This window comes from Bubalus bubalis, chromosome 2, assembly GCF_019923935.1.
Source record: "Bubalus bubalis isolate 160015118507 breed Murrah chromosome 2, NDDB_SH_1, whole genome shotgun sequence".
Lineage (NCBI taxonomy): Eukaryota > Metazoa > Chordata > Mammalia > Artiodactyla > Bovidae > Bubalus > Bubalus bubalis.
The window spans coordinates 167,209,996-167,234,644 of NC_059158.1; the positions used below are offsets into that span (position 1 = coordinate 167,209,996).

General features: G+C 40.4%; 1 protein-coding gene across 2 annotated transcripts in view; it reads right to left on the reverse strand.

Moving 5' to 3' along the window:
• Positions 1-216: 216 nt before the first annotated feature.
• Positions 217-24,649, reverse strand: part of IRS1 (insulin receptor substrate 1) — a 64,312-nt gene continuing 39,879 nt past the window's right edge. For both annotated transcript variants that reach the window (XM_006074094.4, XR_006548972.2), the window contains one exon: positions 217-1,238. The gene's annotated coding sequence lies outside the window, so the exon portion shown is untranslated. The remainder of the gene's footprint in view (positions 1,239-24,649) is intronic.

Sequence of the window (24,649 nt, forward strand, 5' to 3'; positions counted from 1 at the left end):
ATAAGAGTCTTAAGGAAAAGTGACAATGTAGCCCTGGTCATTGTAAAAAACATGTTCTGGAATTTTAATTTCTGGTTAGAAATGAAAGACAAGTACTCACTTGTCTTATATCTTTTTTGAGACAATGCAGGAAATGAAAGATCCTAACGTGTGCAACAGGAAAAAAAAAATTGGTGGCAATGGAACAGGAAGTGGGGGAAGGGGGAGAAGAAAAGATCAACAGTCTCTAGTTTATTATGAATAGAAAGAAATTTCCAGAATTTACAAACACCCACATTATTCATTCCAAAGAGAGCTTTTGATTCGAAGGGATCACCCATGTCTCCTCCTCTTTACAGTATATACAAAGGAAGACACTGATTGCCTTTTCTTGTAATTTTGCTTCCATTCAATTGCCAATTTTAAGCTGACACTTGAAAATACCCAGCAGAATATATCCTTCTTCAGTTTCATTAACATGGCCTATTGCCTTACAGAAAAAAAAAAATACAAAATTAAGATCAATTCTTGTAAGGATCTCAGCTCAACATCAAGGCTATATTACAAGAGATAGTATCAGCAAATAGAACTATACAATTGAGAACCAAAATCTATGGCACTATGATTCTTATTATATTACTTTTCTGAATTACAATCTTAAAACAAGGATCGTACCCTATTCTACTCGTTAGCCTTGTTTTAAGCATTTGCTCCACTCTTTTCAATAGAACACTGTATACCTCAGTTCCACATCCCCCCCAAAAAAGATGTGCTGTAAGAAAAGTTACATTTTAATTAAAAAAATTACACATATAAATCAAAAACCTATGTTAAATATTTAATACTCTCTCCACCCAATGCAACAGTTCCATAGGAAATAATTTACAATGATGCTCTGTCGTACACGGTTTCAGCAGCAGATGAAATGTGTCTTGTAAATGCAATGAGCGTAAACTCATTCTCTCGTGGCACGGTGGCCCATCAGCTCATGTGGCCAGCTAAGTCCTTAAGGTTGAAGATGAAGTTTATGCAGACTCATTGTTCTGGTGTCACAGTGCTTTTTTCTTGGCACGATATAGAACGTGCAGTTCAGTCAACAAACTCCTGAGGATTGTGTAAAGTAAACAAACTGAAATGGGTGCATCGTACCATCTACTGAGGAGGAAGATGTGAGGTCCTGGTTGTGAATCATGAAATATTTAGAGTCTGGGTACCCATGAGTTAAAGGAGGATTTGCTGAGGTCATTTAGGTCTTCATTCTGAAAAGAAAAATGAAAGAATCCGTCATCATCAGCATCTCAAAACACACGTTCAATCACTTCTTTAGCGTTTTTCTTTAAAAAGGGACAGCAGGACAGCATGGGATAAACTGAAGTTACAGGCACAGGCAGTACTGAGTACTTCAGAAAAATAAACAAACTGTATTTAACTTCTTTTTTTCTTTCAAAATGCAAGAGTCTAAAGCAATCACAAAGTCACAATAGTCAATATTAAGTCAGCAAACCAATCGATGTGGTTTGGAGGTTTCAGAGGTTTAGCAACACAAAAACACAGAACACTTTGATGTTCTTATGATCAAAATAAAAACGTCCACTGAAGCTTTTGTGTAAAACAACTACAAAATATGGTAAGCAGGTTACCGTCAGGCTATGCTTAATCTTCTTTTGATTAAAAGTCAAATGGAGATTTTAGAATTTGAAGTTGCAGGGTTTTCCCATTATAAAATCTGAAATTGGTTTTTAAGTTGACATTGGTTGATAGGAAAATTCTAGATGCAAAAGAATGTCTAAGCAAAAGAGACCTAGTTAATCATTAAATTTAAAAAGGGGGTTCTAATTTAGGTCTAACAGAGATAAGTTATTCTGGCAGAAACACAACATTTCTTCTACGCAGTTTAAAAGTCAGATCACAATGAGTGTTACCCATTCCCCTCAGGAGTAGACCCCTTCTCAAACTTATAAAGTCTCATTCACTCTCAATCTTAACATTAGATAGTCCTTCTGAGAGCCTTATTTTTCACGCATCCAAAAGGTATCTATAGAAACATCAATATTTATAGGATGTCCTGAGCAGGAGGAGGCACAGCAGAGCTAATCAATCAATACCTGTCAAATAAGTAAATGGTTGCATTAAGTACTATCGAGGCTACAATGGTGAATTCTGCTATAGGCTCTGCTTTCCAGAAATTCTAGCAAGGAAGGTAAGCTTCATTCACAAACAGAGAATGTAAAGTTGAAACAGGGTGAATTCCACAAAAGGTGCAATAGGCAAAAAGCTGTTTATCAGTGGTCCCCAATCTTTTTGGCATCAGAGACCAGTTTCATGGAAAACAATTTTTCCCAGGGCTGCAGAGAAAGGATGGTTTTGAAGTGATTCTCATAGGGAGCATGCAACCTAGATCCCTTGCATGCACAGTTCACAGTAGGGTTCACACTCCTATGAGGATCTAATGCTGCCACTGATCTGATGGGAGGCAGAGCTCAGACAGTAATGCCAGCAACGGGGAGCAGCTGTAAATACAGATTAAGCTTCCCTGTCTCTCTCATCCATCAGTCACTCCTGATGTGTGTTTCAGTTCCTAATGGTCTACAGACCAGTAACAGTCCGTGGTCCAGGGATTAGGGACTCCTGCCCTGGATGTACAGAGGAAGGAAGAACATTTCTAGCTGGGAGTGTAAAGGAAGCACCTCTCTGACACACTTGGCTTGGTTTGGAAGAGTCTGGAGATGTGGAAATGGTGTTTCAGTGCTGGCACAGAGCAGGAACTCACTAAATATGAGTGGAAGGAATGAAAGGGACAAGGCACACTTCCCACGGAGGGCACAGGACAAAATAAGCCCCAGGGGGGATGAGCACACAGCCCTGGTCAGGTCAAGTGAGGAAGGTAGTTTTGTCAGAACACAGGGTATCTGCAAAGGGGAAAGAGGAGAGACATCTGCAAATGTGGGTTGTGTAGGTGGTGAGGCACCGTGAATGACAGACCAAGACATCTTTAAATAAGTGAAGGGACCACAAGGACATACTTTGTGATATGATCAGCACATAGCAGTAATGATCCATGTCCATGACAAGGGCAGCAGCAGACCTGAAAGTCCACACAGGGTAAATGTTGACCAATACAAATTTTTTTTTTTCCCCTCTGCCTCTCGCTCTCCTCTTTGCAGGAGAGTATGGCTGGGACCCACCAGCATTGATCATCTACAGAACCGCTTTCAGGTAAGCTGAAATTTACCAGATAAGGATTCACGTTTTACTAAGAGATTTCTGCTCATGTCACAGTATTAACTTCAGCCCTAAATGACAGATAAAGTCTATGTTTCTACTTGCAAATAAAGACTTGACATGGAGACATCAAGGTAAAAACAAACAAACAAAAAACCACACCAGGCTTATCTCTTTTATTATCAAGGAGACAGGATTTACTTCATGTGGTTGCTACAAGTGAAACAATAACCTAGCCTTTCTAAAACCCCAGAGATCTTACTTACTTTCAAGTTTCTTCTGAACCTATATTGCAATCTATCAAAATGTTCCTACCAAGATATCTATGTGCAGCTTAACACAGTTTCATACATCCTAAAATTAGGTAAGAAGGCCATGTTTTATTAAAAGGCTTGAGACAAACATGCTGCCAATTTAAAAAGTCAAGGGTATGCTTTTGATTTTACATCTGGCTCTTATCCAGAAGAGCTGAATGAACAGCTTAGCACAGGAACAAACTATAACCAGTTGTGTCACCACACGTGCCAACCTGCATGGATGCACAAGGGTGGAAATTGGGGCCCCTTTGAGGAGAGGAAAAGAAAAATATATAGTCCCTAGAGGCTGAAATCTATTGCTGTGGACCACACACACATACCCTTGCACCCTTGACACCATCCTGGTAATTTTCCACAAGTAGTATGGTCAAAGGGCAGGAAATCAAAGGATATATCAATTCCATCATATACCGTTCCCTCCAAAAAATTTTGGCATACTGCTTTTCAAAGCCTTCATCATAAATCCTGATCAACACAGGCCTCAGTAACTAATGCTACCTACCAGTGCCAGCTAGTCTAGGAATAAAGTAAGTGAGAAGGTGGTAGGTAAGGCTGACATGGAGGGGACAGGAGCAGAAGCCATCAATAAGCAAGAGAGGAAAATTTAAAGGGACAGTCTGAAGTTTGCCCAGTTTATTTTTGTACAAGGGTGTGTGTGTGTCCGTACATAAAGTTTAGCCACTGAGTAAACAAGACAGATTTTTCACAAAGATCCTCAGTGAGGACTCTTGCACACAGCCACCTCAGATCTGCATACTTATTCCAAGCATGCAGCATTGTTCAAAGCATTTTTGGAATGCCTTCTTCAAGTCCCCTTTCTTTCTTGCAACTGCCTTCTCAGCTTTGGGCATACCCTTTTGAATGGTCTCTATAGCAGCCAGTTTGGCCCTTGGAGGGCACATCTGATCTTTGGAGACAGGCAAAAAGCTTTGAGACCCAAATATGGTGAATAAAAGGGCTGATTAAGCTGGGTAATGGTTCCCAGTGAGGTATTATCTAAAGCCAAAGAACTCCAAAACTAAAGTTCCAAAAACATCACTGTAGAGTTTTGTTGGAAAGGAACTGTCCTAACTTTACAGACAGACCTTAGCAGATGCCTCATGGGACTTCAGTTTATCTGTCTATATGCCTACCACTACACACTTGCAATCCATAAGGGCTGAGCTTGAATAAAGCAACCCACTTGAAGAAGGGCAACCATGCAAATTTATTTGCATGCATGGCACGATACAGTGACTAAACGACAAAAATACACATCTATGAATTATATTCATACATTTTTGCAACTTGGAAATATACCCATCCATTCTAAGCTCCCACAGTCATTAAATGCAATAAACATCTGCTGAGTGACACAAATACAATGGTAAAGACTGTAATACATACTGAAAAAGAAGACATGGGTAATGTGTGTTTAATGCACTTTATATACACAATTTCAAGACTCCCAATCAACCACACAAGGCAAACATTGCTAGGATGTTTTACAAAAACTCATTTGTAGCACTCATAAACTGGAAACAAGAAAAAGCAAAACATATCCTTGGAGAAGAACTGTGTAAATATCAAATGGTGATGTTCCTGTGATCTATTCTCTCGAGTTATATCACTGGGGAATGACTTTTGAACCCAGAAATACGATGCACCTGGCACAAGATTTAGTAGCAGGAAATTACATTTTGACAAAAATTTCATCACCACATCAGCATCTATGGTCCGCATGTGTCCTCACAGGATAAAATCCGCCTAATCCCGTTGCCAGTAATGAAAAATGCAATTTTTAAAGCATTATCAAATAAGTCAACGCTTGACTATGCTACTTGAGACCTATGGATTATTGCATTATTGTATCCAGTAGGAATTTACATCTCCTGGACTCGACCCACTTAAACTCTGCTGGCTAGAGCTGAAAAACAAATAAAGCTTCTGCTTCCTTTCACACTGTCTCAGCCTACTGATTAGTCTCCACTGGGTGAGCAGCTGAAACAGCATACAGTTATGATATAAGCACAAAAGAAGGATCTGCTCCTTTTCAGCAATGCATTTTTAGTCAAACCCACTGTCTAAAGGTTTTTATCTTGTATTTAAACACCTTGAAACTTCCTGCCAACTTGTTAAGTGCAACATAGTTGAAATACCTGGTTAGAACACCACTTTCTACTTTACTAAGAAAACAGAAGTAAAAATATTGTAAGTTGCTTGGCTGTTGTCATGCACTAAAATGTAGCCAGAAAGAAACTCTTCTTCATCCAACTATGGCTGGAAAAAAAAAAAAAAGACTATAGTAATGACTTTTCTTCAATGGAGATCATTGTTTGAGATCTTACACTGTAGACTCAACTAGAAAAATTCATATAAATAAATTCCTTCACTTGAAGAAATGTGTCAAACAGCATATTTCTCTTTCACTTAACATAAACAGCTGTGACTGAAAACAAAAAAACCTTCAGCATAATAAAGAAAATTTATAAGAGACAGTAAATGTAAGGAAGGAATAAACATAATTCATTATAATCATTATAATTCCTGTCACCTAAGGAAAACTACTATTTAGCTATGGTTCTGATTTTACTATTTACTTAAAAATTTTTGAACTTTTAATATTCTATATCTAATGTCAAAGATTTTTAAGTAGCGAGGAAGATAATGCTTTAATAGATTTAATATTTAGATCTTTCCCATTCTGAAAAATCTGTGATAAGATAAAATGTTAACCAACTTTTTAAACCTTCTTGGTATTGTAACCCCTTTCCCGGCCTCCCAATTCATGGTGTATGGGGAGAAGTATGATGATTTAAAAGCAGAAAAAAAAAAACCCTCTGGCTTCTTGGGTTTGTTTTCCAAATGCCTAAGTCCTTAAGGAAATGGCACATGCAAAGTATTTAGAAAAATTGGTGGGGGCATAGGGGAACTCCTTTCAGAGGAGAAGATTACCTTTGATTGGGATTAGAAAAAGAAAGAAGGTGGAAGGGATGTGAGAGCAGAGAGGTTGGTGGGGAGCTCTGTACCTTGCAGGATGCTGAACATGGCACTGGTGATATCTCTCTCTATCCTGTCTTCCCAGATTTGTTCATTTCTTTTTCACACAGTTATATTCAACTGTGTACCACTAACCATAACCACAGTTCATTTCTTTGGCTACCCCACTGATGCTAATGCAATCAATTCACAGTCACGTATGGATATGAGAGTTGGACCATAAAGAAGTCTGAGCACCAAAGAATTGATGCTTTTGAAGTGTGCTGCTAGAGAAGACTCTCGAGAGTCCCGTGGACAGCAAACAGATCAACCAGTCAACTCTAAAGGAAACCAACCCTGAATATTCATTGGAAGAACTGAAGCTGTAGCTCCAATACTTTGGCCACCTGATGCAAAAGAGCCAACTCATTGGAAAAGACCCTGATACTGGGAAAGTTTAAGGCCAGAAGGACAAGGGGGCGACAGAGGATGAGATGGTTTCATGCCATCACTGACTCAGTGGACATGAGTTAGAGCAAACTCCAGGAGACGGTAAAGGGCAGGGAAGCCTGGCATGCTTCCATGGGGTCACATGGGGTCACAAAGAGTGGTACACAAATGAACAACATATGGCCAATTTAAAGCTGACCAAGCCTTCTAGAATGCTTCCGTATAATAAAACACCTTAGAAAACACTGCAAAATTACTGCTTTTAAGTGTACCTGAAACCTGAAAAACAGGCCCAGCAATTCTTCTTTAAATCATCAGTATCAAATACATTTATAGTCCCGGAAGTGTACCATGCAGTCTCAGACGGATAAGCAAGAGCAGGGATCTGTCTGATGGACTGGGTGAAAGCCCTTATGCAAGGCATTTCCTGGCTCAGAGTTTGGCTTGTACCAAGTGCACCTGACGGTTGCATCTAAGGTGGAAGCAGAGTTACCAGCCCAGCTACCCAAGGAACAGGGAATTAAATCCAGACAGCTTCAAGTGTGGGCCAGGGGGACTCTCTGCTTTTCACAAGGTACTACTGAAGTGTGTGGGCAACCTGAGACTTTAGGAAAAGACAGATCTAAGTAGTGAAAAAACATTGTCTTTTAAAGCCTTCAGACCATAATCACCAAAAAGAAGGAAAAAATAAATCAAGTGAGGATTGAACTCAAGAAGTCAAGTCGGAAGTAAGACCCAAGGTATTTGCTACTTTATGTTGAAAGGAGACAGTCATTTTAGCTAAAGAAAGGCAACCAACCTCTTTCAAAATAGGCCAGAAGTGAGCTGGAAAGACTTGGTTTCATGGTCTTAAATGGCAAAGGGTAACCGACCGGCCAAGCCAGTGCTTTAATGGAGCTGCTTAAATAGCAGTTTTGCCCAGTGCGAGTCACATGGGGGAGGGCTGGTGAAAATAACACGGTTGCTGGCCAGCCCTTCCATGGCACAGAGTTGCCAAGGAAAGAAATTCAGGGAGAGCTGCCAACATGTGAGAGGCCATCTCACTCCAGCTTCCCTTTTGTCCCAGGGAAAGACCTTCTGGCAGGGCTGATGACTTCAGGAGACCACCAATGAAGACAGGCACACGTATTATGCACAGGGAAGAAGAGAGGGAGGGACCAAGACCCTGCCCATCACGCCTGTGGGCTCCCGCTGTGGTCCAGCCGGGTGATGCTCTCAGCAGCGTGGATTTCTCCTTCCCCAGCAACAAAGGGGCAGAAGACGGAAGGCGCTGGAAACCTTTCAAGAAGGCTAGGGATTTATGGAGAAGACGATTTAAACAATGACAACATATGGTCCTCAACCATGAAAAGTATTCCATCAATGATCTACTACGGAAATCTGAATAAATATTCAGAAATCTCTGAAGCCAAAGACTAATCACTTCAGTTACTACCCGTATCTTTCTTAAAGACGGAGCATGCTGATAAAGCCAAAGGTAATTAAAACATAAAGCAAAGGGGGTGTCAACACCCTAATAGTCTCCCCCACTAAATGTGAACCCAAATGCCTCAAATCTCTCTTCTGCCAAAATTCTAATCTATCCCCATGTAGTAGTACGAGAAAATCAAGGCAGAGGAAGTCAGAGAAACAATCCCTCTAACATTTCAAGTCAGATCACGTGTGCTGGGGGACAGGAAGTTTTCATTTTCACAGAGCTCAACTAAAATAAACCTGTTACTTGAAGACATGAAAATAATATGATCTCATCTTCCCTACCTGAGGAAGAAGGTCATAAAAGTTGCTTTCTTCCACCTTCATGGGAGTGCTTTCTGCAGTATATTCTCCCCAACAGGAATTACAATTGCACCTTTGAGGTTTATATTGTAATTTCATACCAGTTTTGTTTGTTTGTTTGTGTCATGTTCAAAAGTATGGGACATAGCTTTTATTTGGCTCTGATACAAATCTGTAGACTTAAATGACAATCACTTCATTTACAATGTGGTGTAGAGAGAGTAAAAAGTGTTTGCAAAACCATTTCTATTAGGCAAAAGGAAAGCGGGTGAACCTCATCCCCTTGCCTTTATTTTTTTCTGTTAAACACTAAACAGACGTCACAGTCTTTGCCCACTCCCTAGAGTCTTCTCATAAACTGAAAGAAAGCAAGCGCCTGAGTGTACCTTCGAGTAACTGTCCGGCTGCTCAGTTGTTCATTATCAGCCATCATCAGCTTTTTTGTAATAGCCCAGGAACAAGAGTATAGAACAAGCATTCGCACAGACGGCCGTAGGTCTGCAGAGGGCTGAGGCAAGGATCATTAACGCCACTGACATCACTTTTGGCAGCCAGAGAAAAGGGAAAACCTGTGTTTAATCTATTTCCTACTCACCACAAGTTTTAGTCGGAGTCCCCGATAATATGGGTTGTGGTTGACTTTATGGAAGAACTTGGTAATGCAAGAAAAATGTACTGAATTGTACAAGCATCTTTCAAAGGAACCACGAGGTACCACAGCCATGTGGCCCTGATCTCCCTCTTGTAGGTGTTTTGGTCATTAAACTGGCCTAACAGAGAACAGGGCCATTGCCAGCTGGTCCTACGAAGGTCAAACTCAGTAGAGGACTTTCCCTACTACACGCATCTGATTAACATCTCCTGAAACACATCATTGTAAATCACAAATAAAAAGGATTTAGCCTTTGTCTTCCTTCAAAGGGGAAGTGTTGGGAAGAATTCATCTGGGATTTTTGGCAGTTAAGTATGCGTGTACATGCTCAGTTACTCAGTCATGTCTGACTATCTGTGACCCCAGGGACTGGAGCCCACCAGATCCCTCTGCCCATAGGATTTCCCAGGCAACAATACTGGAGTGGGTTGCATTTCCTTCTCTAGGGGATCTTCCCAACATAGGGACAGAACTCGTCGCTCCTGCATCTCCTACGCTGGCAGGCAGATTCTTTACTACTGCACCACGTAGTTAAGTGAGCTGTTCTTCTTTTTTTCCTTAAGCAGCCTAAATAATGAAGAACACTCTCTGAAACCAACTCTCTCCCTTGAGTTGCTGCTACCTGACTGATATGCAAATAACCTGTAAGCAATCTTGCATTCTAAAATGTAGTTTAGGACACTCCACCCACAAAGGTTATTTTGAGAATGAAGATAGAGCCATTACACGGTTGTTGCATGTTTTTAGACTGATCAATTTTAACTCAGGACTTATGTCCAAGTTAAACTTAAAAAAGAAAAAAAAAAAACTAAGAATGTACATTCTCTCTTCTCCTGCTTCTCTTCCCTCTGTACCTTTGGGCAAGTTACGAACTCTTGTAAACTTCTGTGTTGTCACCCGTAACATAGGCTAACAGTGCCCATTGTATAGGGTCATCTCTTGAGGTTCAGCGAGATAACACATGAAAAGTTCTCATCATTGTGCCTTGCACATAATGAGCCCTCAGACATTAACTCTTACTGGTACTATTCTCATGAAGAACTAGAAATCCTTGGATCTCCTATCCCCTTCTGATAACCCGAATACATGGCAGACAAAAATGTCCTGGTGGGAGAAGGAAGCAACAGGGAAGCCACAGACAAGATGGCGGCCAAGAACCGAACCTGAAGTCAAGATTAGGAGGTGTCTTGGGAAGAGAGAAAAGTTACTTCAGAGAGGAGGTGGGTATGGGGGAAAGGCCAGAACAAAACATAAAAGTAGTAAAAGTCGTAGCAGTAAAATGCTAAAAATAGGACCTTGTGAGATGAAGTCCTTGATCTTTAGACAAAAAGTCTTGTCCTCAGACAAGACAAAGACCTGCTTACCTACTGAATACAAAGGGAACAGCTCCAGTTGAACACTGGGATAAACAGCATCAACAGGTCTTTGAGCAGCTCTTCATGGATGCCATCTACAGAAATGTCACAGAAAGGCCACTTCTGCTGCTTGCCAGGAAGAAATTAGAAGCTTGAAGATCCCCACCCTATCTAAGTCAGCTAACGAAAAGACTTATACATGAAAGAATTTACAAAGAGTTCTCATAAATAGGCTTAAATGCATGGTCACTGGGACTCTTAGGCATTCTCTCCAGGTGCTAAGGCATGTTTCTAATTGTTGGGGAAGGGACTGAGTGGCTGTTGTTTCCGAATTCTTTTCCCCAATCTCTCAACTGAACAGGAGAGTGAGGTCAATGCTGCTTGAGGAACTTGACGAAAAACTGAAATTGCTGCCAGATGCACATGTCTAATTGTTGGCAGCTGGAAAAGGAAGGGAAGACATCAGAAAGATGATCTGGAATAATTGATAATGGACACATCACTCACATCTCTAAGGTCTTTGAAGCAGTGATGCATATTTCTAACCAACTGCAAACACTTCTTTATTGTCTCGGATAAGGGGGCAAAGCTCTTCCAGTGGAAAAAGGGGGCTGACCTTTCATGCACTGACCCCAAGCTCCTGGTCCTCCACTTTCATCTTTCAAGTCTCACCACCCACTGTGCCCATTCTTCCCTCTTTTCTTCCATTATCGGACATCTCAGCCTTGTCATTTTTGACTTGGAAAATGATATTTGCTGAAAATTTCCTACCAGCATGCTGAATTAAGTGCTTCATGCCAGTTCAGGGCTGAACTAGAAGCATTCTGAAGACAGCTGGGCCAAGTTCTTAATGAAGATGTAGTGACAACTCTTAAGGAATCCTTATGAAGAATATTTACTGGGGGCTCTGAGGTAATCACAGTCCCAAAGGAAATAAATGGGGTCTGTGAAGGTGATCCCCAGCCCCACTGGAGTACCAGGCAAAAGTCACCTGGACTTTAGCTAAACGGTACTTGTGGGGCTAAGCCCACTTTTCACGCCTGAAACTGCCTAGCCTCCATGTATTCCATGAAGTCTCTAGAGCAATAATTCTCAATTTGAATGGGTAGGGATAATTTCCCCCCTCAAGGGACACTTAACAATGCCTGGAAACACTTTTGGTTGTCACAGTTGGAGTTAAAGTAAGAGAGAAGCTGTTGGTATTTAGTAAGTAGAGACCAGAAGTGAAAAGTGTTAGTTGTTCAGTTGTGTCCGACTCTTTGCAATCCTATGGACTGTAGCCTGCCAGGCTCCTCTGTCCATGGGATTCTCCAGGCAAGAACACTGGAGTGAGTTGCCATTTCCTTCTCCAGGAGATCCTCCGGACCCAGGAATCAAACCTGCATCTCTTGTATTGGCAGGAGGGTTTTTTACCACTGAGTCCCCTGGGAAGCCCACAGCAAAGAATCACCTGGCCCCAAATGTCAGTTGAGCTGAGTCTGAGGAACCCTGTTCTGAAGTTATTGCTGTAGCTGAGGAAATGGAGGAAGACATACACATGCTTATCAGCTGTTTCTGGAATCCCCACCAGTTTTAGGGAAGAATTGGAGGGAAGACGTGCTCTTAGTCCTCAGGCTTTATTTCTGACTGTCACACCATGACCTGAGTCCCGAGGGTGCCTCCCAATTTATCACTGATGGGAAGTTATCTCTACTGAGTCCTGCAGCCTCATGACCTAGAAGACATCTAGTTAATCTAATTAACCAGTTCTACCCCGCGTTTGCCTCTGTCCCTGCTCCAAAGGAAAACTGGAATCTTCTGGATGCGGGGAACAAAGCTGACTGAAGACGTTAGATTAGCAGGATTGCTGAGGCCAAAGCAACAGATCTAGGGGAAGACTATCACGGTGTGATGATGCTCCTCTTATTCTGACCCACAGGAGACAGATCAACCCCACAAGGAAATGCATCTGAATACTCAGGTCTGTATCTCTGCCCAGCCGAGCCAGGACCTTCTGTCTGGTCTTGGATGAGTCACTTGATCTCATTTTGCCTCCACAGTACAATGAAGTGGAGAAAACACCTCGTTTTCACAGTCACTTACAAAACTCCACTAGATAACAAGAGAAGGACATTGTGAAGCAGAAGACAGTTTCCTTATGTGGCTTGCGACTATTAGTCCTGCTCATTGCCCTTCAAATATCTGGGAGGGGGAAAAAATTAAGGATTAGGTCCCCTCTATTCCAGAGTTAGTCAACTTTTAAATTAAATCCACTAACTTTGCTCTCTCAGGGGCGACTCCTAAGTCACAAAACTGTTTCCCACACGTTATTTTCACTTTATGAAATAAATATCCACCTTGGAAGATGATTTATTACCAAAAAAAAAAAATAGTCAAAGTACAAGACTGAGATAGAAACAGCAACTGGAATTTCTAAATATAAGATGTGTTCCCAGGAAGACACTTTTAGGTCTGTTTTCCCTCAACTTAAACTTGAAGAAAAATAACAGAGGAGGTGGAAGAAGGAGGCAGGGCACATGTACCATCATCAGTAAGAGAATTTAGGGTTCAAAATTCTAAAATCTAGACCATGAGCAGAAAGAACAAATTGATTTCCAGGTAGTTAGATACAGATTTTTTTCTGATAAAACTTCGTGATAGTAATAAGAACAGATCCTCTTTTCAATACTGGCCCCAGAAGCTGCTACGGTCCTAAGATACACAAAGAAAACAATAGCTTCTATTCTTTCTTGACTGTAGTCTGAGCTGCTGACAAAATGCCTTCAAAATAAAACCGAACCACACAATTTCACCATCACTATCCACCAGCGACAGGCTATAATTAACACTTAATTAACAGCTCTATGATGAGCTCTGCTGAATTCTGCTCAAAAATTGCCTTACATTTTTTCCATAAAACCAAGTCACCAGTGGACAATGGCCTACCTGTTTACTTGGCTTCTCCATGCTTTCCTTCCTCAACAATCAGTTAAAGAAGAATGGGACTAGGTTGAGGTCCAGACCAAGACGGATTCTTCAGAGATACTCGTCTTCCGACTTTCAGCTCTCCTCACTCCTAACCATCAGTAGTTCCTAACAGAGACCCTAACATAGCCACTGACTTAACACACATCATGTCTTCTTGGAACCTCCTTAGAGAACTTCCAGTAGAAATAAAAGCCCTTGCAGAGTCTTTCAACAGAGGTGCAAGCACTGGGAATACCCAGATCTTTGCTAATTCCCGTTCTACAAGCATTAGCTGGAGAAAGTCAATAGGAAAGTGACTGGAGAACCACTGCACGTAAGTAAATAAGCTAGGACCCTTCTCCACGGTGGCCTTCTGCCCCTGCCTTTGGCCATTCAGTGGTTTATTAGCATTTGTTCCAGAGACAAAGCCAGGAAATATAAGAAAAACTCAACAAAAAGTGACTCATACAATATCACTTATATGTAGTAAACTCATACAATATCACTTATATGTGTAATCTAAAATATGATACAAATGAACTTATTTACATAAGAGAAACAGTTCATAGACTTAGAAAACCAACTCATGGTTACCAAAGGAGAAAGCAGGGGAGAGATAAGTTAGGAGTTTGGGATTTGCAGATACACACTACTATATGTAAAATAGATCAACAGCAAGGTCCCACTGTATAGCACAGAGAACTATATTCAATATCTGTAATAAACCATAATGGAAAAGAATATGAAAAAGAATATATCTATGAATCACTTTGCTGTACACCAGAAACACAACATTATAAATCAACTATACCTCAATTTTTAAAAAGTCCACTTAGCAAGTTTTTCCCACCTGAGAGTTCTATCAGTTCTATCAAAGTGGTAAGGAGGATGTTACAATGACTAAGAAAAATATACATATGGATGACAATTATCCCAATTTTTGTTCTAGACACCCCATTCCTATTGCTATAGGCAACTTCCACCGCATGATCAAGCCACTGTATAAAGGTCTCATGGATTAATAGGAACAGAACAGTCAAAGCAGTCCCAGGGCTGATATTATGGGGACTTTCCTGATGGCTCAGCAGATAAGGAAACCACCTGCCCATGTAGGAGATGCAAGGGAGATGAGTTCAATCCCTGGATGGGGCAGATCCTTTGGAGGAGGAAATGGCAACCCACTCCAGTATTCTTGCCTGGAAAATTCCATGGATAGAGGAGCCTGGCAGGCTACAGTCCAAAGGACTGCAAAGAGTCAGACACAACTGAACAATTGAGCACAGTGGTACCTTGACCGTGTGGTTAGTTAAGAGTTAAAATGATCACTAAATGAGTTGCCTGAGCTCACAAAACTGGTTAGTAGTAGCATGGAGGTAAGATGGAGTCTCCACCCACATTCTTTCTAACCATGAGTCACTGAACTCTCAACAGCCCAACTCTTCAGAAAAGCAAAATAGAAAAAGAAGATAGGATAGTATTCCGTATATATACATGCAAAACAAACTCCGTGGCAGCCCAGTCACTCAGCTACAAGCAGGGGGTTTCTTTAGGTGATGGACATCAATACGGAGCAGAAAAAGACCTCCTCTAAAGCCTCTGAAGACTATACATTTGTTGTAACTGAAGATTACACAGCAATTTAGTTTGAAATCTTTTAACATCATGGGTATGAATAGGAACTGAGATAGAAGAATACTTCGCTAAAAATATTTCTGCTTTTGCAGTACCATGGCCGACTTTGGCCTCCACTGTTGAGGCATACTAGAGAAGAGTACCGAGAAAATAAATCACAAAGAGAGAAAATGAAGCAGTGCTTGTCTCACTTTAACGTGCTTAGGGTCTCCTGAAGATCTGTTAACAATGCAGATTCTGAATCTCTAGGTTTAGAGTGGGGCAGGCCCCAGATTCTGCATTCCTAACCAGCTCCCAGGTGATGCCAGGGCCACTGATCAGAGGACAACACTTCAACGAGCAAAGGAGTGGTGATACTGGTCAAGTCGTTACGTTGCGTCTGACTCTTTTGCGACCCCATGGACTGTAGCCCGCCAGGTTCCTCTGTCCACAGGATTTCCTAGGCAAGAATACTGGAGTGAGTTGCCATTTGCTTCTCCAGGGGATCTTCTCAACGTAGGAATCCAACCCCCATCTCCTACATTGGCAACTGGAGTCTTTACCACTGAGCCATCGAGGATTACACACTGAATCAAAATATGCTTCTACTTTCCCCGTAAGAAAATTTGAGATACCAAGGGAACATTTCATGCAAAGATGGGCTCGATAAAGGACAGAAATGGTATGGACCTAACAGAAGCAGAAGATATTAAGAAGAGGTGGCAAGAATACACAGAAGAACTGTACAAAAAAGAGCTTCAAGACCAAGATACTCACGATGGTGTGATCACTCACCTAGAGCCAGACACCCTGGAATGTGAAGTCAAGTGGGCCTTAGGAAGCATCACTACGAACAAAGCTAGTGAAGGTGATGGAATTCCAGTTGAGCTATTTCAAATCCTGAAAGATGATGCTGTGAAAGTGCTGCACTCAATATGCCAGCAAATTTGGAAAACTCAGCAGTGGCCACAGGACTGGAAAAGGTCAGTTTTCATTCCAATCCCAAAGAAAGGCAATGCCAAAGAATGCTCAAACTACCGCACAATTGCACTCATCTCACACACTACCAGTGTAATGCTCAAAATTCTCCAAGCCAGGCTTCAGCAATACGTGAACTTCCAGATGTTCAAGCTGGTTTTAGAAAAGACAGAGGAACCAGAGATCAAATTGCCAACATCTGCTGGATCATGGAAAAAGCAAGAGAGTTCCAGAAAAACATCTATTTCTGCTTTATTGACTATGCCAAAGCCTTTGACTGTGTGGATCACAATAAACTGTGGAAAATTCGGAAAGAGATGGGAATACCAGACCACCTGACCTGCCTCTTGAGAAACCTGTATGCAGGTCAGGAAGCAACAGTTAGAACTGGACATGGACCAACAGACTGGTTCCAAATAGGAAAAGGAGTTCGTCAAGGCTGTATATTGTCACCCTGCTTATTTAACTTATATGCAGAGTACATCATGAGAAACGCTGGACTGGAAGAAACACAAGCTGGAATCAAGATTGCCGGGAGAAATATCAATAACCTCAGATATGCAGATGACACCACCCTTATGGCAGAAAGTGAAGAGGAACTAAAGAGCCTCTTGATGAAAGTAAAAGTGGAGAGTGGAAAAGTTGGCTTAAAGTTCAACATTCAGAAAACTAAGATCATGGCATCCAGTCCCATCACTTCATGGCAGATAGAAGGGAAACAGTGGAAACAGTATCAGACTTTATTTTTGGGGGCTCCAAAATCACTGCAGATGGTGACTGCAGCCAGGAAATTAAAAGACGCTTACTCCTTGGAAGGAAAGTTATGACCAACCTAAATAGCATATTCAAAAGCAGAGACATTACTTTGCCAAGAAAGGTCCGTCTGGCCAAGGCTATGGTTTTTCCAGTGGTCATGTATGGATGTGAGAGTTGGACTGTGAAGAAAGCTGAGCGCCGAAGAATTGATGCTTTTGAACTGTGGTGTTGGAGAAGACTCTTGAGAATCCCTTGAACTGCAAGGAGATCCAACCAGTCCATCCTAAAGGAGATCAATCCTGGGTGTTTATTGGAAGGACTGATGCTGAAGCTGAAACTCCAATACTTTGGCCACCTCATGCGAAGAGTTGACTCATTGAAAAAGACCCTGATGCTGTGAGGGATTGGGGGCAGGAGGAGAAGGAGACAACAGAGGATGAGATGGCTGGATGACACCACCGACTTGATGGACAGGAGTTTGGGTAAACTCCGGGAGTTGGTGATGGACAGGGAGGCCTGGCATGCTGCGATTCATGAGGTCACAATGAGTCAGACACGAATGACCGACTGAACTGAACTTCTCCGTGAGTATTAATTCATCCTCCAAAATCTCTCTGAAGAACAAGGATGATTCCACATGCTGGAATCTCATCCCTAGAACAATCGATGTGTGCAGAGGACAACCCAGAAGTAGCACATTGGATACTATCAGGGGACAAGGCAAAGCCACCATAACTTAAAGGAATCAACATTTGGGAAAAACTGAAAAATAAGCACAAAAAGATAGTCTGTGTGTGCTAATAATTTCCATTCAGGTCAACAGGCAGTAGGAAATTGATCCCCATTTCTACAGAAAGGCAAACAGCCCTGAGTCAAATATATGGCCATCAGTCTGATTTATCAGGTAGTCAGTTATCAGATTCCATTTCCCTATCCATGAAGTTTCACAGGAATGCAACGCCTTCATTATTAGATGGCAGCTTCATTCCCTGGGCTGAACCATGTGCTCTGACCAGGAGGTACAAGTTTACTGGTCTGGAACAGAAGCCCAGGCAAGGCAAGCATAGATTTCTAGTGCCTTGAGGAAATAGCAGGGAAATGATGAGGTGGCCAGAGATAGCCTCCAAGAGCTAATTCCACCACGCACGGCAGTTCATATGCCGTGCCTTTCACACAAGTTTTTACCCCAACCATTTGGGACAGAGAACGTATTTTGCCAAGATCTCTGGGAGACAACAGGAAGGGAAACTGCTGTTGGACCCATGTGGACACTACACTGTGGAAGACTTTAGCGCCCCCAGTGCCACCTATCAGGGATGCAGGAACTTGAACAACCTCAAACAGCATCAGTGAGTTTCTGGTAAAATGCATTAAAAGCACCTAAGTCACTAGCCTGTAGCAAGGCTTAAATGAGAGGGTCACTATATAACATGTGACACAGACTCTGACAATTGAGCCAATTACAGAACAATTCATTCATTCTATCCAGTAGCTAGAAGCCACCAGAAACCATAATGGGAGGGGGACAGAAGAGGAACAAAAGGGGAAGAAAAGCACCTGACACTGAAGCTCTCTGCTCTTGGTCATGCCGCAGACATGTCTGCAGAGGGGACTATCTCAAAAAATGTCGTCATGGAAACTCCAACATTTACACTTATCATATGACACCACTAGTCTCAAATTAGGAATATTTCCCAAGTTACAGCTGTTTTAACACGGGGATTGAAGGCACCAGAGAAGGAAATGGCAACCCACTCCAGTGCTCTTGCCTGGAGGATCCCAGGGACGGTGGAGCCTGCTGGGCTGCCGTCTGTGGGTCACACGGAGTCGGACACGACTGAAGCAACTTAGCAGCAGCAGCAGCAACATGAAGGCACTTCCTAAGTTGTTTTGAACTTAAAATTTAAAAGCTGATCCATTATTAAAATTGATTGTCCTTGGTGAGTATAAAGCACTTTACGCTTTACTAGTTGAAAGGAAAAACTACACCTATGCATGGTAAGTTCACACCATATTCCATATATTCCATGAAGTTTAATTTCCTAAGACTGTGAAAAAGCTTCATTTGACTAATATCTTTTCCTTAATAGTTTTTGAGGTTTCTTCTCGGCAACTCTCAGCTTGACTTATCAGTGTTTAATACATAATTGGCACTCAATAACTGTATTATCTAAAAAAGTATCTATAGGAAAATCATAAGTACTCATACACATATTCTAAGGTCCAAAAGACTTAATTAAGGGCAATTTCAGCCAAAGAAGAAATGGGTTATTAAGTTTTCTGAGATTTGCCTCACATTTGGCAGTGAGTAAAGTCAGGGTTTGTTAACCTTTTAAAAGTATTATCCTCTTTTGCTAAATAAAATTAAAATCTCAATCAATTTTTTAATGCTACAAGTTAAATATGGCTAAGAAAATAAAGAAATTTTAATCTCAATTATAACTGATTTCAAATAATACAAACTCCTGTCTTTTCCTTCCTCCTCAAGTATTTAAGCAAACTATTCCTAGGGTAAAGATGTGGTATATAAAATTACCAAATCCACTAACACCCATGAACACATCACAGTAATTTAGAGAATTCATCAACAACATAGCCAGCGTTTGCTCCATGTCAGGCACTATATTAGGGGTTTTAATATGCATTATTTCATTTAATCCTCACAGCCACCCTAAGATTGTTCTACTATCTCTGTTTAAAAATGAGTAAACTGAGGTTCAAAAAGAATGAGTAAATTCCTCCAGATCTCAAAGATAGTAAGTGAGGCAATTTGGATTCAAAGCCATGCTCTTGATCACGAATGTATAGACAATGCTATAAAAAGAATGGGTGGAAGTGCTGTCAAACCCTTCATCTAAATAGAGGCCACTAGAACATACCAAGTTATTTTTATAAAAGGAAATGAAGAGTAAGCTTCGTGTTTACAAAGGGTAATGAGAAATTACATAGTGAAATGCCATTCTGATAAATCTATATGAAATCAGCTAGAACAACATTTAACATAATAGGCACCTGGATATCGGAAATGCCTTCACTTCTGGAAAATAGTTTGCAAAAGAGATTGTCATCATAAAAGCACCTCTTCATCCCTTAATTCATGCCCTCCTGGAAAAACAGTAAATATGAACTCTCTCATTCCCTGGAGAGTCTAGACGGTGGTAGATGCAAGCAACTGGGTGTGACTAATAGATTCTGACAAACAAACACAAACAGAGCCCTAGGGTAAAGAGTGAGGCCTGACATTTACTGGCCCCATAAAATAGAAACCCTTTTCACTCTAGGATCGTAGCTCTTCTGGCCCAATGCTTGCAGCTCAAGCTCTAGTGGGCTTGGGGCTATTTTTATCTGACAACTTTTCCGTCAGTCCCTTCCATCCTTTATTTAGAAAGCCAAAATAAAAACCAAAAAAAGTATACTTATAGAGCCATAAGCCATACACTAGAATAGGTAAAGAGAAGTCCTCTGACATAAAAAGCCACAAAAGAACAGAAGATGAAAAAGTAAATCATAAACAGCTGCATCTCCCCTCCCAACTGTTTACATTCTTAGACATCCACTTTTCAAAAATATTCCCTACGTAGATCAAAACAGGCTGTACTTTGAGAAGGGGCAAACAATGACGTTAGCTTTAAGATATTACACAGTTTACATATAAACAGAGCTGAGTTTATGTGCCTTATTCTGGTTGTCGAGAACAGATCTGAAGGGCTCAAATAGAGAGCTATCATTGTGTTAATTATCTGTCTACAGAAAACTCTAAAATACAAAGGTGACCTTTACAATTCTCTAGCTTGAGCGTATGTTCCCCATTTACGGTATAAGATACTGGCTTCACCAATCAAAATAATCCAAAAAGCCTTCTCAAGTTGAACTTGGGTAGCACAAGCCCTGGCTGACACTGGATGCAGCTACCGGGAGGCACTCTGTCCCTTCATTTCCCATACTTTCCTCCCAACTTTACCCCCTTCTCCTCCCAACTTCCCCCCTGCTCTTTCCCCTAATCCCTTCTACCTATCTATCACTCAGAGCCACCCATAAATACTTCTCAGCATTGATATTGATACTCATCACTATTATTGGCCCCATACCAATAACCACTGTTCAGATTCTTGCCTTTGAGAATTACAACACGAATCCACAATTAACGATCCCTAAGGGCATGGATCTCCCCATCCCATCATCACCTATGCACCTGGAAGAGGAGAAGGGAGGACTTCAATCTCTAAAAGTCTAGTTTGTTATATTCTCAAGACACCAGCAGTTGGCAAAACCTCTTTAAAACACGCCATCCATTCACAGACCTCATGGTATTTACTTTGAACGGTCCATATCAAAGGAGAGACTTCATTCTAAAATGCTCCAGCTTTAACTGAACACAAGCCCACAACATCAGGAGCAGCCAATTAATGAGAGCCAATAAAAAAATTCAGGAAGATAAAAGATTTGGCTGTCCTGAACTATCATTAAGAAATCATTTATCCTATACCCACGTGTCTCAGGTACAAGCCAAGGTAATCACCAGCTTCATCTTTCTGAGAAAGTTCTGATGTTAAAATCTGGCATTGATGATCTCAATGAAATCAAAACACATGCTCCATGGAAGGTGGTGAAACAGCCCTGAATATGCATTCCTTGTCAGTGAATCATGGTTGCCCAAAACTTTCCAAGGACTGTTTGTAAACATTAACCCTACAACAAGGTCAATGTCTCCACATCCAAAAAGGTGTCTGCAAGTGTTTCACACTTAGAGGTTTCATGATGAATAAACAAAACAATATATTCCACCTTTAGAATATTAGTGAAAAAAGGTAGTTTTGAAATCAGATGATTTTATTGATCAATTATACCTTTACTGATACATTACAACAGCAATGTGAATTGACTCAATGGTCCAAACCACAACTCCGATAGAATTACAAGGAAGCACCAAATTGACTCCTTTAAGATATAATGGTTCCGAGAAGGCTTTTTATTGATCTTTGCTGCCCAGAGTCATCATTAAAAGGGTTGGCTTATGTATATAAGTTTGCTAAAGTAGGAAGCGAAAAGGTCTGTAGAAGCTTCAATGCTCTGGAACAGAACTCTTCTAATCAAAAATGTTATAATTTTAAAAAAAGATGGTTAAGATTTTATGTTCCTACTGCAGGGGGCATGGGTTCTACCCCTGGTTGGGAAACAAAGATGCTGCATACCCTGTACAGTGTGACAAAAAAATAACAAATATATTTAAAAGAAAAAAGATATGACGGTTTCTCTCCTTAATAGTCTTCAGAGAAGGAAACCACATGTAGCCAAAGAGAGGTCTGGAGGACTGTATCCTTATTTTCAATGATGAAAGGCAGGTATAAGAAGTACACATTTGATTGTTTATAAAGTGTTACAATGAATGGAGTCATGACAATGACTCCAAGTAATACAACATTTGGGGACCTACAATATACAGAGTGAGAAGTCCTAGCACATAATGGTTAGCATCACTTCTGCAGACCTAGTCCTGGATATGCAAAAAGCCAGCAGTTCCAAAACATGTTCTACAGAACAGGCGCTCCAAGAGAAAGAAGGTTCTGTGGCCAATGACACTTAAGCAGTATCTCCCTCTTGACATTAGAACCTTCACATTTTGTTTAACCTTGTGTTTCCTAAACTTCTGATCAAAAAATATGTAGATTTTATTTCACACTAATGACTCTAACATCCTGTAAAACACACTTTGGAAAAGACTATGTTAAAAATTCCAAGCCCCCTCCCCCATCCCCATTCCTTGAAAAAAAGCATTTGCCCCTGAACTTTGCTATTCAAAAAATATTATGATGACATATCAGACAAAATAATATACAGAGATAAACTAAAGAAATGTATTGGGGGATGGAAAAGTTGATAAAAAATTAATTGAACACAAAAATATACTTTGAGGGTATCATATCTGTTTTTTATTCCTAAATTCCTAATATCATTTGTAGTCAAAAATTTACAATGTGGCATGCCATGTGTCCAAACTATTATTTGCTGCTTTAATTTTTGAAAGAAAATGAATGTACAGAGATAAAATGAAGAGTGGAGAGAGCAAAATTTCTTCCCTAATCATTTATAGACTTGATTTGACTTCAGAAAACCATCCTTTAGTTTTCCTGGTTCATGTATGAAAGGTGTTTTATTTTTACCTTCATGGCATTGGTGGATAAAGGTCATATAAATGAAACGGTTTATTACTGTACAAATAGTTTTAAATAATAATTGAAGAAATACAGACAAAAGTAAAAATATTTTACATTGCTAGAAAAACCAACTCTACCATTAGTCTACCACTATGACCAACCACCCAGGATGAGTACATTTAAAATTAAAAAAGAAAATTAATGACAATATCATATATTATTTCAAAATATTAAACAGAATATATTATTTTTAGCCTAAATATTTTCTCAAGATACTGCTGGGTATACTGGAAGACTGTGAAGTCTGAATGTTTAAATGTGAATATTTAGATGGGCAGAAATTTTACCTTATGAGGTTAAACCTTGATTAATATAGAAATAATTACAATGACTCAGACTATGACTTTGATCCCTTTCTTGGCTTCCAAAAGGCTGCAATGATATGCATATTTTCTAAGATATCTTTATGTATATAAGTTACAAACTCCCAGAAATATGGAAACGAAATAGAAAGAGCATAACATTTTATAGGAGTAATCAAAAAGGCAATGGTGGCAGGGAAGGGAAGTTAAAGCACCAGATGTAAATGGCAACAGCCCCAGAAGGGCTGCTGAGGACACTGCCAGAGAGGACACAGTCCAATCAAAGACGCCTAAAATGTCCAAGGAAGTGGAATTTTTGCAACTCTTCTGATAGACACAGGGATTATCTTGAAGACGTTTTTATAAATCCCTGAAGCAAAAATGCTCAACACACATTACAAATTATTGTAGCCAATAATTGCAGAATAAGAGAGGCTGTGCAATTATACATTCACTTCTGTTTGTGCCCAGAAGATGACTCACAGAGGCCCAGTGGGGGATCATGTAAAAATAAGCTCTAATATCCAAAACTGCCTGTTTCAGGGGAAAAAAATATTACACAAGGCTCAAAGCACAAAGTCACAACTAGTAAGTAATATTCATTAGGCACTCATGTAGTATGGAAACCTAAATGCTCATTTATAAATGTGAGATAAAATTACTGTATTTTTACAAACGAAATGCTGGTAAATGGAAAAGTTCTTTCCACAAAGCAAAATACCTTGTTCAGAGCAAACTTTTATGGAGGTCTGGAACAAATGAGCTTCTAAACATGGTACCTGCATGTAATAAAGGGGCAAATGAGTACTGGGTTCTTGAGTCTGAAATTACAAAGGTTTGACATCGCCAGCAAAGCATGGCAGCTGGCAAACATTCCGAACCATTAACCCACCAAACAGCAGCTGAAGCAAGCCGCATTCCAAAACTCTACAACCTCTTCTTATAATGTAGTAAAATGCTGATGTGCAGGGAAATTTATTTCCTCTACTAAGGCTGAATGAAGATCATGTGAGCAGAGAATAGCTCATTACAAACAGAGCAGAGAGAAATTTTCATATGTATTTTAAAAGTGAATGAAAAATAACACCAAAACTTAACAATTTTCAAAATTCATGTGAAGGCAAATAAAAAC